Here is a 13477-nt window from a genome sequence, read left to right as displayed (position 1 = left end):
GACTATACACAATACACACTGACACACACACACACATAGCTACAGAGTGACTATACACAATACAAACTGACACACACACACATATAGCTACAGAGTGACTATACACAATACAAACTGACACACACACACACACACACACATAGCTACAGAGTGACTATACACAATACACACTGACACACACACACACATATAGCTACAGAGTGACTATACACAATACAAACTGACACACACACACACATATATAGCTACAGAGTGACTATACACAATACACACTGACACACACACACACATAGCTACAGAGTGACTATACACAATACACACTGAGACACACACACACATAGCTACAGAGTGACTATACACAATACACACTGACACACACACACACACACATAGCTACAGAGTTACTATACACAATACACACTGACACACACATACATATAGCTACAGAGTGACTATACACAATACAAACTGACACACACACACACATATAGCTACAGAGTGACTATACACAATACACACTGACACACACACACACATATAGCTACAGAGTTACTATACACAATACACACTGACACACACACACATATAGCTACAGAGTGACTATACACAATACACACTGACACACACACACACATATAGCTACAGAGTGACTATACACAATACAAACTGACACACACACACATAGCTACAGAGTGACTATACACAATACACACTGACACACACACACACATATAGCTACAGAGTGACTATACACAATACACACTGACACACACACACACACATATAGCTACAGAGTTACTATACACAATACACACTGACACACACACACACACATAGCTACAGAGTTACTATACACAATACACACTGACACACACACACACATATAGCTACAGAGTTACTATACACAATACAAACTGACACACACACACACATATAGCTACAGAGTTACTATACACAATACAAACTGACACACACACACACATATAGCTACAGAGTGACTATACACAATACAAACTGACACACACACACATATAGCTACAGAGTGACTATACACAATACACACTGACACACACACACACATAGCTACAGAGTGACTATACACAATACAAACTGACACACACACACATATAGCTACAGAGTGACTATACACAATACAAACTGACACACACACACACACACATAGCTACAGAGTGACTATACACAATACACACTGACACACACACATATAGCTACAGAGTGACTATACACAATACACACTGACACACACACACACATATAGCTACAGAGTGACTATACACAATACACACTGACACACACACACACATATAGCTACAGAGTGACTATACACAATACACACTGACACACACACATATAGCTACAGAGTGACTATACACAATACACACTGACACACACACACACATATAGCTACAGAGTGACTATACACAATACACACTGACACACACACACATATAGCTACAGAGTGACTATACACAATACACACTGAGACACACACACATATAGCTACAGAGTGACTATACACAATACACACTGACACACACACACACACATATAGCTACAGAGTGACTATACACAATACACACTGACACACACACACACATATAGCTACAGAGTGACTATACACAATACAAACTGACACACACACACACATATAGCTACAGAGTGACTATACACAATACCCACTGACACACACACACGACTACAAGGACATACCCATACAAACTGACACACTGGCGACACACACATAACTACTGAGTTACTATACACAATACACACTGACACACACACACACACTATAGCGTACAGAGTTACTATCACACAATACAAACTGATCACACACACACACTATACGCTACAGAGTGACTATACACAATGACAAACTGACACACACACCACATATAGCTAAAGAGAGACTATACACAATACACACTGCTGACACACACACACACATATTAGCTACAGAGTGACCTATACAACAATACACACTGACACACACACACACTTTTAAGCTACAGAGTTACTATACACAATACACACTGACACACACACACACACACACATAGCTACAGAGTGACTATACACAATACACACTGACACACACACACACATATAGCTACAGAGTGACTATACACAATACAAACTGACACACACACACACATATAGCTACAGAGTGACTATACACAATACAAACTGACACACACACACACATATAGGCTACAGAGTTACTATACACAATACAAACTGACACACACACACACACATATAGCTACAGAGTGACTATACACAATACATACTGACACACACACACACACATATAGCTACAGAGTGACTATACACAATACACACTGACACACACACACACATATAGCTACAGAGTGACTATACACAATACACACTGACACACACACACACATAGCTACAGAGTGACTATACACAATACACACTGACACACACACATATAGCTACAGAGTGACTATACACAATACAAACTGACACACACACACACATATAGCTACAGAGTGACTATACACAATACACACTGACACACACACACACACACACATAGCTACAGAGTGACTATACACAATACACACTGACACACACACACATATAGCTACAGAGTGACTATACACAATACAAACTGACACACACACACACACATAGAGCTACAGAGTGACTATACACAATACACACTGACACACACACACACATAGCTACAGAGTGACTATACACAATACACACTGACACACACACACACACATAGCTACAGAGTGACTATACACAATACACACTGACACACACACACATATAGCTACAGAGTGACTATACACAATACACACTGACACACACACAAATAGCTACAGAGTGACTATACACAATACACACTGACACACACACACATATAGCTACAGAGTGACTATACACAATACACACTGACACACACACACACACATAGCTACAGAGTGACTATACACAATACACACTGACACACACACACACATATAGCTACAGAGTGACTATACACAATACACACTGACACACACACACACATAGCTACAGAGTGACTATACACAATACAAACTGACACACACACACATATATAGCTACAGAGTGACTATACACAATACAAACTGACACACACACACATAGCTACAGAGTGACTATACACAATACACACTGACACACACACACACATAGCTACAGAGTGACTATACACAATACACACTGACACACACACACATATATAGCTACAGAGTGACTATACACAATACACACTGACACACACACACACACATAGCTACAGAGTGACTATATACAATACAAACTGACACACACACACACATATAGCTACAGAGTGACTATACACAATACAAACTGACACACACACACACACACATAGCTACAGAGTGACTATACACAATACACACTGACACACACACACATAGCTACAGAGTGACTATATACAATACACACTGACACACACACACACATATATAGCTACAGAGTGACTATATACAATACACACTGACACACACACAAATAGCTACAGAGTGACTATACACAATACAAACTGACACACACACACATATATAGCTACAGAGTGACTATATACAATACACACTGACACACACACAAATAGCTACAGAGTGACTATACACAATACAAACTGACACACACACACATATAGCTACAGAGTGACTATACACAATACAAACTGACACACACAAACACATAGCTACAGAGTGACTATACACAATACAAACTGACACACACACACACATAGCTACAGAGTGACTATACACAATACACACACACACACACACACATATATATAGCTACAGAGTGACTATACACAATACAAACTGACACACACACACACACATAGCTACAGAGTGACTATACACAATACACACTGACACACACACACACACATAGCTACAGAGTGACTATACACAATACACACTGACACACACACACATATAGCTACAGAGTGACTATACACAATACACACTGACACACACACACACACACATATAGCTACAGAGTGACTATACACAATACAAACTGACACACACACACATAGCTACAGAGTGACTATACACAATACAAACTGACACACACACACACACATAGCTACAGAGTGACTATACACAATACAAACTGACACACACACACATATAGCTACAGAGTGACTATACACAATACACACTGACACACACACACATATAGCTACAGAGAGACTATACACAATACACACTGACACACACACACACACACATAGCTACAGAGTGACTATACACAATACACACTGACACACACACACACACATAGCTACAGAGTGACTATACACAATACACACTGACACACACACACATATAGCTACAGAGAGACTATACACAATACACACTGACACACACACACACACACATAGCTACAGAGTGACTATACACAATACACACTGACATACACACACATACACATAGCTACAGAGTGACTATACACAATACAAACTGACACACACACACACACATAGCTACAGAGTGACTATACACAATACAAACTGACACACACACACATAGCTACAGAGTGACTATACACAATACACACTGACACACACACACATATAGCTACAGAGTGACTATACACAATACAAACTGACACACACACACACAAATAGCTACAGAGTGACTATACACAATACACACTGACACACACACACACATAGCTACAGAGTGACTATACACAATACAAACTGACACACACACACACACATATAGCTACAGAGTGACTATACACAATACAAACTGACACACACACACACATATAGCTACAGAGTGACTATACACAATACACACTGACACACACACACACACACATAGCTACAGAGTGACTATATACAATACACACTGACACACACACACACACATAGCTACAGAGTGACTATACACAATACAAACTGACACACACACACATATATAGCTACAGAGTGACTATACACAATACACACTGACACACACACACACACATATAGCTACAGAGTGACTATACACAATACACACTGACACACACACACACATAGCTACAGAGTGACTATACACAATACAAACTGACACACACACACACACATATAGCTACAGAGTGACTATACACAATACACACTGACACACACATATATAGCTACAGAGTGACTATACACAATACAAACTGACACACACACACATATATAGCTACAGAGTGACTATACACAATACACACTGACACACACACACACACATATAGCTACAGAGTGACTATACACAATACACACTGACACACACACACACACATATAGCTACAGAGTGACTATACACAATACACACTGACACACACACACATATAGCTACAGAGTGACTATACACAATACACACTGACACACACACACACATAGCTACAGAGTGACTATACACAATACACACTGACACACACACACACATATAGCTACAGAGTTACTATACACAATACACACTGACACACACACACACACACACATATAGTTACAGAGTGACTATACACAATACACACTGACACACACACACACATATAGCTACAGAGTGACTATACACAATACACACTGACACACACACACATAGCTACAGAGTGACTATACACAATACAAACTGACACACACATACACATAGCTACAGAGTGACTATACACAATACACACTGACACACACACACACACATAGCTACAGAGTGACTATACACAATACACACTGACACACACACACATATAGCTACAGAGTGACTATACACAATACACACTGACACACACACACACACAGATAGCTACAGAGTGACTATACACAATACACACTGACACACACACACATATAGCTACAGAGTGACTATACACAATACACACTGACACACACACACACACACATAGCTACAGAGTGACTATACACAATTATCACATGACTGCAATGATCCCAATCAGATACGATCAGGATGATTGACACGGCCGCAAATGTTCAGGGGCGGCATTGCACAAGCATTTTACACAAAATGCTTGTGCAATGTTAAATGCTGACAGCGTATACTGTCGGCATCTACTAATGCCAGACAGACATGATTCATTCGATGAAGCCCTTAGAGGTCCATTTATTATTGGCCGAATTGGGTCAATTCACCCTGTTTCCGCGCAAGCCTTTAGGCTTGTCGGATAAAGGATTTAAGAAGCAGAGGTCTATAGAATCGCTGCTCCTTAACTCATACGCCAGCTCTGAGGCTGCGTACAGCAATCCGCCCGATCCTATATGATCGGGCTGATTTGACACCCCCTGCTAGCGGACGCAAATCTGCAGGGGGCTGTATTGCACAAGCAGTTCACTAGAACTGCTTGTGCCATGCTGAATACAGACAGCGTATACTGTCCGCATGCAGCGATGTCTGGCGAACACGATACGCTACAGCGTATCATGTCCGTCAAACTTTAATAAATTGACCCCTTAGACTCTAACAAGCATGTACACATACACACATATATATATATATATATATATATACACTTACACATATATTTACACAGACACACACACATATATATACACACACATGCATACACTTACACATGTACACACATCACACATTACACTCTAACACACATGTACACAAACACACATTCATAAACTTGCACATACACACACATTTACACATGCACTCTCATACAAACACACACACATATATATGTATACAAACATATTCATAAACTCACACACGTACACACACACACACATATATATACAGTACATAACAGATTATATATACATAATTATATTCATAAACTCACAGGTACACATATATATATATATATATTGACCCCACATAGTCAAGTTGCCATTGTAACAAACCCCCCCACAAAAACACCTCACACCATCTTTGGGATTGAAAGGCCGCAGCTCCTTTATTAACATAACTTATAACATAAATAACATTAAATAACATTAGATAACATTAACTCTTTAAACACCAACACAGTGCTTGCCCCCATTCCACGTTCCACAAGCCCCGCCCTACCCAAGGGAGGGGCTACCACCATCAAACCAACCCCCTGCTGTTGAAACAGGAAGTCCCATCACATCATAACAGGCGTAGGCCTCTACCACCCAGGGCAAGCACCCCGCCACAGCTGCGACAGTTTTGAAGCCTATCACCAGGGAGGGAGGGCGGGAATTTGCCCACCGTGCTGCTCCTGCTATCAGTGCTTGCTATTTTTCAAATGCTTGTTGCTACTTCCTGTCAGCACCTTATCAACCCTTTGCTTATCCCACCCCCTTGACCTTTCTCTCACCCCATGCCCTGCTTCCTAGTGGGGTCACATAACCCTCTCTTCAATTTCTTTCTACAGGGTTATTCCTTGACCCCACATAGTCAAGTTGCCATTGTAACAAACCCCCCCACAAAAACACCTCACACCATCTTTGGGATTGAAAGGCCGCAGCTCCTTTATTAACATAACTTATAACATAAATAACATTAAATAACATTAGATAACATTAACTCTTTAAACACCAACACAGTGCTTGCCCCCATTCCACGTTCCACAAGCCCCGCCCTACCCAAGGGAGGGGCTACCACCATCAAACCAACCCCCTGCTGTTGAAACAGGAAGTCCCATCACATCATAACAGGCGTAGGCCTCTACCACCCAGGGCAAGCACCCCGCCACCCCCTCACCCCTTAGGTGAGGACCGCCACCCAGAGCCAAGGCCTTCTCAATCCCTTCTCTCAACGTGAAATTAAAAAGGTGTAAACCCACCTCGTTAAGGTGGACCCCGTCTTTGAGATAGAAGCACCTTCCCGATTCCCCTTCAAATTCAACATGCCTCAATCCAACTCCTCCCACCTTTTTTGCGTAACTGCTCACCATCCTGTTGATCTTCCGTCTGGAAGCCTCCAACCTCCCAGCATCCCATGCTGACCTCCACACTACCCTGCTCTCTATCTCTGACCAGACAATAACTAAGCCCGGGAAGAGTTGCCGCAGTCTCTCCATCCCTCTCTTAATATCCTCCACCAAGTCCTTTTGAGGCATGAAGCCCAGGTCATTTCCTCCCACATGAAGCACCAAAATCTGCGGGGGTGCAAACAATCTGGCATACTCAACAACTTTCCCGACTACCTGCCCCCACTTCATGCCCCGGACCCCAAACCATTTTACTTCAACTTTATCCCTAGGTAGTCCCAGCTGGCCTCCATCCTCCTTGACTGCGGCAGCCTTCCTGGCCCAGTAAATGTACGAATGCCCGATCACCCAACACCTCACTGGACCTGTTAAGACAAAATATAGCCGTATCAGCTGCCGCCCCTTCCACTTACACCCTCATCCCCAACCTAACGTACCCCCGATACCTGTCTGACCTCCACCTCCCTATCCTCTTAATCACAGACACATCCAAACCCAAGCCAGCCGCCTCCGTTGCCGCCCCAATCCTGAAGGAATGTGATCCGAACTCCATTTCCCCCAACCCCACTCTCCCCAAGGCCTTTCTGAATACCGCCATAAACTGGAACCTGGACAAAGCAGACCCATCCTCATGCACCAACAGTGGACCCACCCCCCTTGGGCGAAGACTGAGGTACTGCTGAACTACGGCCACTGGGCAACACACTCCCCCCACTTCCCTCAGCTTGATCAAGACCCCTTTCCCCAACTGGTCCGTCTTGGACCTCCTCAACCAGATCTCCACTACTCCTTCCCCCAGTGTCACCTCATCTCTGTGCAAACCTCCCTCGTCCCTCCTGTTCTGTCCCACCAACTCCGAAATCCTGAATGCTCCAAAAAATGCCAAAGTAAATGCAGTCTTAAACAGGACCTCCTCAAAATTCGACAAACATACCTCCTTTAAACATTCCACCACCTTCACCAAAACTACAAACGATACCGGCCGTCTGCCGTCTGGCCTCCTTCTACCCCGGCACAACCCCCTCACTGCCATCCTCACCACAAAGACCTTCGTTAAGTCCCCCATCTCCAACAGCTGGAACCAGAAAGCCAATGCCGCCATCCTTTTCTTTATCTCTGAGGAGGATAGCCTCTCCTCACCCCACTGCCTTACCCATGCAAGCAACACCCCCAACTGGGCATCGCCACTTTCCAGTAGGTGCCTCCCCCTTTCCAGACTGCACCATTTTTTCCACACCTGGACGTAGGCCCTCCAAGTCGACTCTGCCAGCGAACCCCGGACCAGCTCCATCAGCCCGCGTCCCCCAGATTCCACAAGTCCTCCGGGCAGGATGTTCCCTCCACGTCCGCCTCTGGCGCTGCCACGCGGAACCGGTCCCACTGGAAACGGGACAAAGAATCAGCTATCACATTCAGCTTCCCCGGGACATGTACAGCCCTGAAAGATACGTTATTGCGCAGGCACTCCAACACAAATACTCTCAACAACCTAACCACCGGCGGGGAGTTAGCCGTCAGCCTGTTTATAGCCAAAACCACCCCTAGGTTGTCCGAATGGAAGGTAACCCTCTTGTCCCTCAAAGTACTGGACCACACCCGGAGCGCTACCACCAACGGGAAGAACTCCAGGAATGTGAGATTCTTCGTTAGGCCCACCTCTTTCCAACTGTCCGGCCAGGCCTCCGCACACCACCGTCCTTGCAAATAGGCCCCGAAACCCTGCGCACCCGAAGCATCCGTGTATAAGCTCAGGTTGTCATCAGACCAACCGACTTCCTGCATAATCAACCTCCCATTGAACTCCTCCAAGAATGTGAGCCACACCCTCAAGTCATCCTTCAGCTCCCTCGTGACCCTGATATGATGTCTAGGCTCCGAGACCCCAGCCGTCGCCAGCGACAGCCGGCGACAAAAGCTCTACCTATCGGGATAATCCGACAGGCGAAGTTGAGCTTCCCCAATAATGACTGCATCTGCCGCAATGTGACTTTTTTAGATGCCAAGACCTCGCCCACCACCGCTTTGAGGTCGACCAGCTTGTCCACCGGGAGCCGACACTCCATACGGATGGTGTCCAGCTGTATCCCCAAAAAACTCAGGGAAGACACCGGACCCTCCGATTTTTCGCTCGCCACCGGGATCCCAAAGTCCCTAGTCACTTCCCCGAAGACCTCGACCAGCCTCTCGCAGTCCCCTGACTCCGCCGCTCCCACGAATAAGAAGTCATCAAGGTAGTGGACCACCGAAGACTTCCCCGCTCTTTGCCTTACCACCCAGTCCACGAAAGAACTGAATTTCTCGAAATACGAGCAAGATATAGAACAGCCCATGGGGAGGCATAGATCCACAAAAAACGAGCCCTCGAACCAACAACCCAACAAGTGATGGCATTTTGGGTGAACCGGCAGCAGCCGAAATGCGGATTCGACGTCTGCTTTTGCCAGCAACGCCCCGGGTCCCGCCCTCCGGACCAAAGATACTGCCCTATCGAAAGACGCATAGTTCACCGAAACCAACTCAGGATCTATGCCATCGTTCACTGACAGCCCTTTTGGGTGAGAGAGATGATGGATCATGCGAAACTGCCCCACCCCTTTTTTGGGTACCACCCCAAGCGGAGAAATCCGCAACCCCTGCAGCGGGGGCCCATTGAAGGGCCCCGCCATCCTGCCCAGTGCCACCTCCTTGCCCAATTTTTCTCTCACCACCGCCGGGAACTCCTTGGCTGACTTTAGATTACCCCCAAATGCTCCCACCTCCTGGTCTTTAAATGGAATAACGAAACCCGAACTGAACCCTGTCAACAATAACTCGGCGTCCGCCGCGAACCCCCGCCTATTGGCGTATTCCTTTAGCCATGGCACCATCTTTTCGACCCTCACTGGGGTCCGCGCTCGCACTACCCACCTCCCCGGGTTTTCCTCCCTGCCTCGCTTTCTTGAAGCACTTGGCAAGAGAGTGAATTCCCCCGCATCCCGAGCATTCATGCTTGTACTTGCATGATGCCCCGAATTTGCATTGCCCCTCATTAAACTGGAAGCAGAGGCCCTTACGTATTGCTGTTGTTGTGTTTCCGCTCCCGCCCCCGCTCCCCGGTCCCTGTCCGCCTGCCCGAAAGGACTGACCCCCTCTCAGGGGCGTCATGATCTCTAACCAGATGCCCATGTCCCTATCGTCCCACCGCATCTCAGCCCTAACCGCCATTCGCTGCCGGAACCTCTCGTCGTACCGCCACCCACGCTGTTCCCCCGTATGTCCCATACGCATTCCCGATCTCATCATAGTAACAGAAAAGGGACGACCCCTGTTCTGGGAACTTCTCGCACACCACGCTCGCCATGATGCGAAATGCCCTGGACCAATTCCCAAACGTCTTTGGCAACTTCCTCCATCGCTTCTTCCTCTCCTCGTCTTCCTTCTTACCTTTCTCCTTATCGTCCTCCTTCACCTCCAGTACCTGATCCAAGGGGAGCAGCGAGAAAATTTCCAGAAATTCCCGTTTCCAGATCTTCTCCCTCAGCTCGCTGGTGAGGTGAATTCCCAGAGGCCCCACCGAACATAGGCACGGTCTCCTTAATGCATCTTCTGGGACCCTCAGCGTCTCTCCAGTCCCCGCACCGACTGCAGCCCCCGTACCAGGTGCTGCCTGAGCCCCTCCGCTCTGCGCTTCACCTGCCGGTTGCGCCCATGCCGCCGCCGGCGAACCCCTTTGCCCCTGAGCCTTCTCCAAGGTAGCAATCAAGCCCTTCAACCCTGTCAGTATCAACTCACGCTCCCCAGACAAACCCTCATTCATCCTAGGGAGCAGCGCAGCAGCCTCACCTGCCGACTGCACCGCTGTTGCCGGTCCTAGTCTTCTCCTCTCCTCAGAGACTCCCGTCTCTGGCATGTTGCGTCCGTCCCGACTGGAGCCCCTAGGCCTTCCGGCCGTCCCCGCTCCGTCTACCTCCAGTATGCGTCTCGCCGTCCCTCTCCTGGCAGGGGACCTCCCCCTGCCGCCTCTGCTCCTGTCCCTGGACCTCTCCAACCTGGCCCAGGTGGGCGACGACGCCTCCCTTCCTCTGCTCCTCCTGCGCCTTGGCGACCGTGACCTTCTGAGCCCCCTATCTGTGTCCTGCCTCCTCAGGGGAGTGGGATCCCTCCCCGTATCACGTCCTGGTCTTGCCGTCTGTAAAGAGATCAAACCCGTCATATCATCCCCCCTGTCTGGCCTCCCTTCACCACTTCCTGGCCTGACCCCTCCCCGTGGTGGGGACAACAACCTCAATAGCTGCGCCAGTGTATCCATCCCCCCTACCTGGCCAGCCGTCGCCGTTCCTGCTGATGTGCCCTCCAACGGATCCTCCTCATCCTCGAAGTCACCGCTGGCGTCCAGCTCAAGCGGTGGCTCCGTCCACAGCTCCATATCATCGATCTCCCTTGTGGCATTGCCCGCCACCTCTCCCCGGGCCGTAGCGGCCCTTCCCTCTGTAAAACAAATCATAACATCAACATCATTCCCTTCACACCTCCAGCATCCTATCCCCCTCCCCCCCCTAAACCCCTTCGATTCCCCCCCTTCACCCCTGTGCTAACTCATTCACCCCCCCCTTTTTTTTTTTTTTTTTTTTTTTTTATCCACACCCCCTCCCTGCCACATAGGTACCCCCTACCTAACACCGCACCCCTTAACAGACTCCCTGTCCACCTCCCTCCCCCCTCCCAACTATCCCTGCCTCAGATCTCCCCCTACTCCCCCCCCCCCCCACTCACTGTTTCTCCTACCGGCCCTCATCACTTAACTCCTTGCTAGTACATCTATTAGTTCAGGGTATCACCCCCTGGCTCCCACCTCTCCCCTCAATAATTCCCTGTGGCTCCAGGCACCCCGCTCCCAGAACTCATCTCTCCTTCCCATTCGCCTCACTTCCTATGGCCTCTAAACCTGTCCCCACCTGCTAATCCCACCTAGACCTTGTGCCTTCCTGCCTGCTGCATTGGACCCCCCCCTCTCACACTACCTTGCCGCCTCCAACTATTTGACCGACCAACCCCCCCCACTGGATGCCGCCCCTTGTGGCCCTTAGCCTGCTTGGTCAGCCCCTGGCCCGGCAATGCCTTCTTTGTGTCCCATATTGCCTACGGGCACCCCCCTCTGAAGCCGGCCTCCCCCCCGGCCCCCCCGGTGTAAGGCTTAAGCCCCCGGATCCTCCCCCCCCCTTCCCGCGCTCACCTGCTCCCTCCGATTGCGCCCGGTGACCTCCGCTGCTCACTCCTCTGGTCCCAGGGCCCGGTTGCGACCGCCGGGCCGTGACGTCATCCGGTCGCGCTGCTGTAGGCCGCAAGCCTGTCCCCGGCCTGGCCGTCGCCTCATCCGGCCGCGTTGTTGTAGGCCGCAAGCCTGTACCCGGCCTGGCCGTCGCCTCCGGTCCCGCTGTAGCCCGCTCTCCATCCTGCAGGTCTCTCGATCTCCTGCCGCTCCTCCGCAACTGAGGCCCCGACTGCGCCTGCCGGGCCGTCTCCGCTCCCGCAT

Source organism: Bombina bombina, chromosome 7 (assembly GCF_027579735.1).
Source record: "Bombina bombina isolate aBomBom1 chromosome 7, aBomBom1.pri, whole genome shotgun sequence".
NCBI classification, from domain to species: Eukaryota; Metazoa; Chordata; class Amphibia; order Anura; family Bombinatoridae; genus Bombina; species Bombina bombina.
This window is presented reverse-complemented; position numbering follows the sequence as displayed.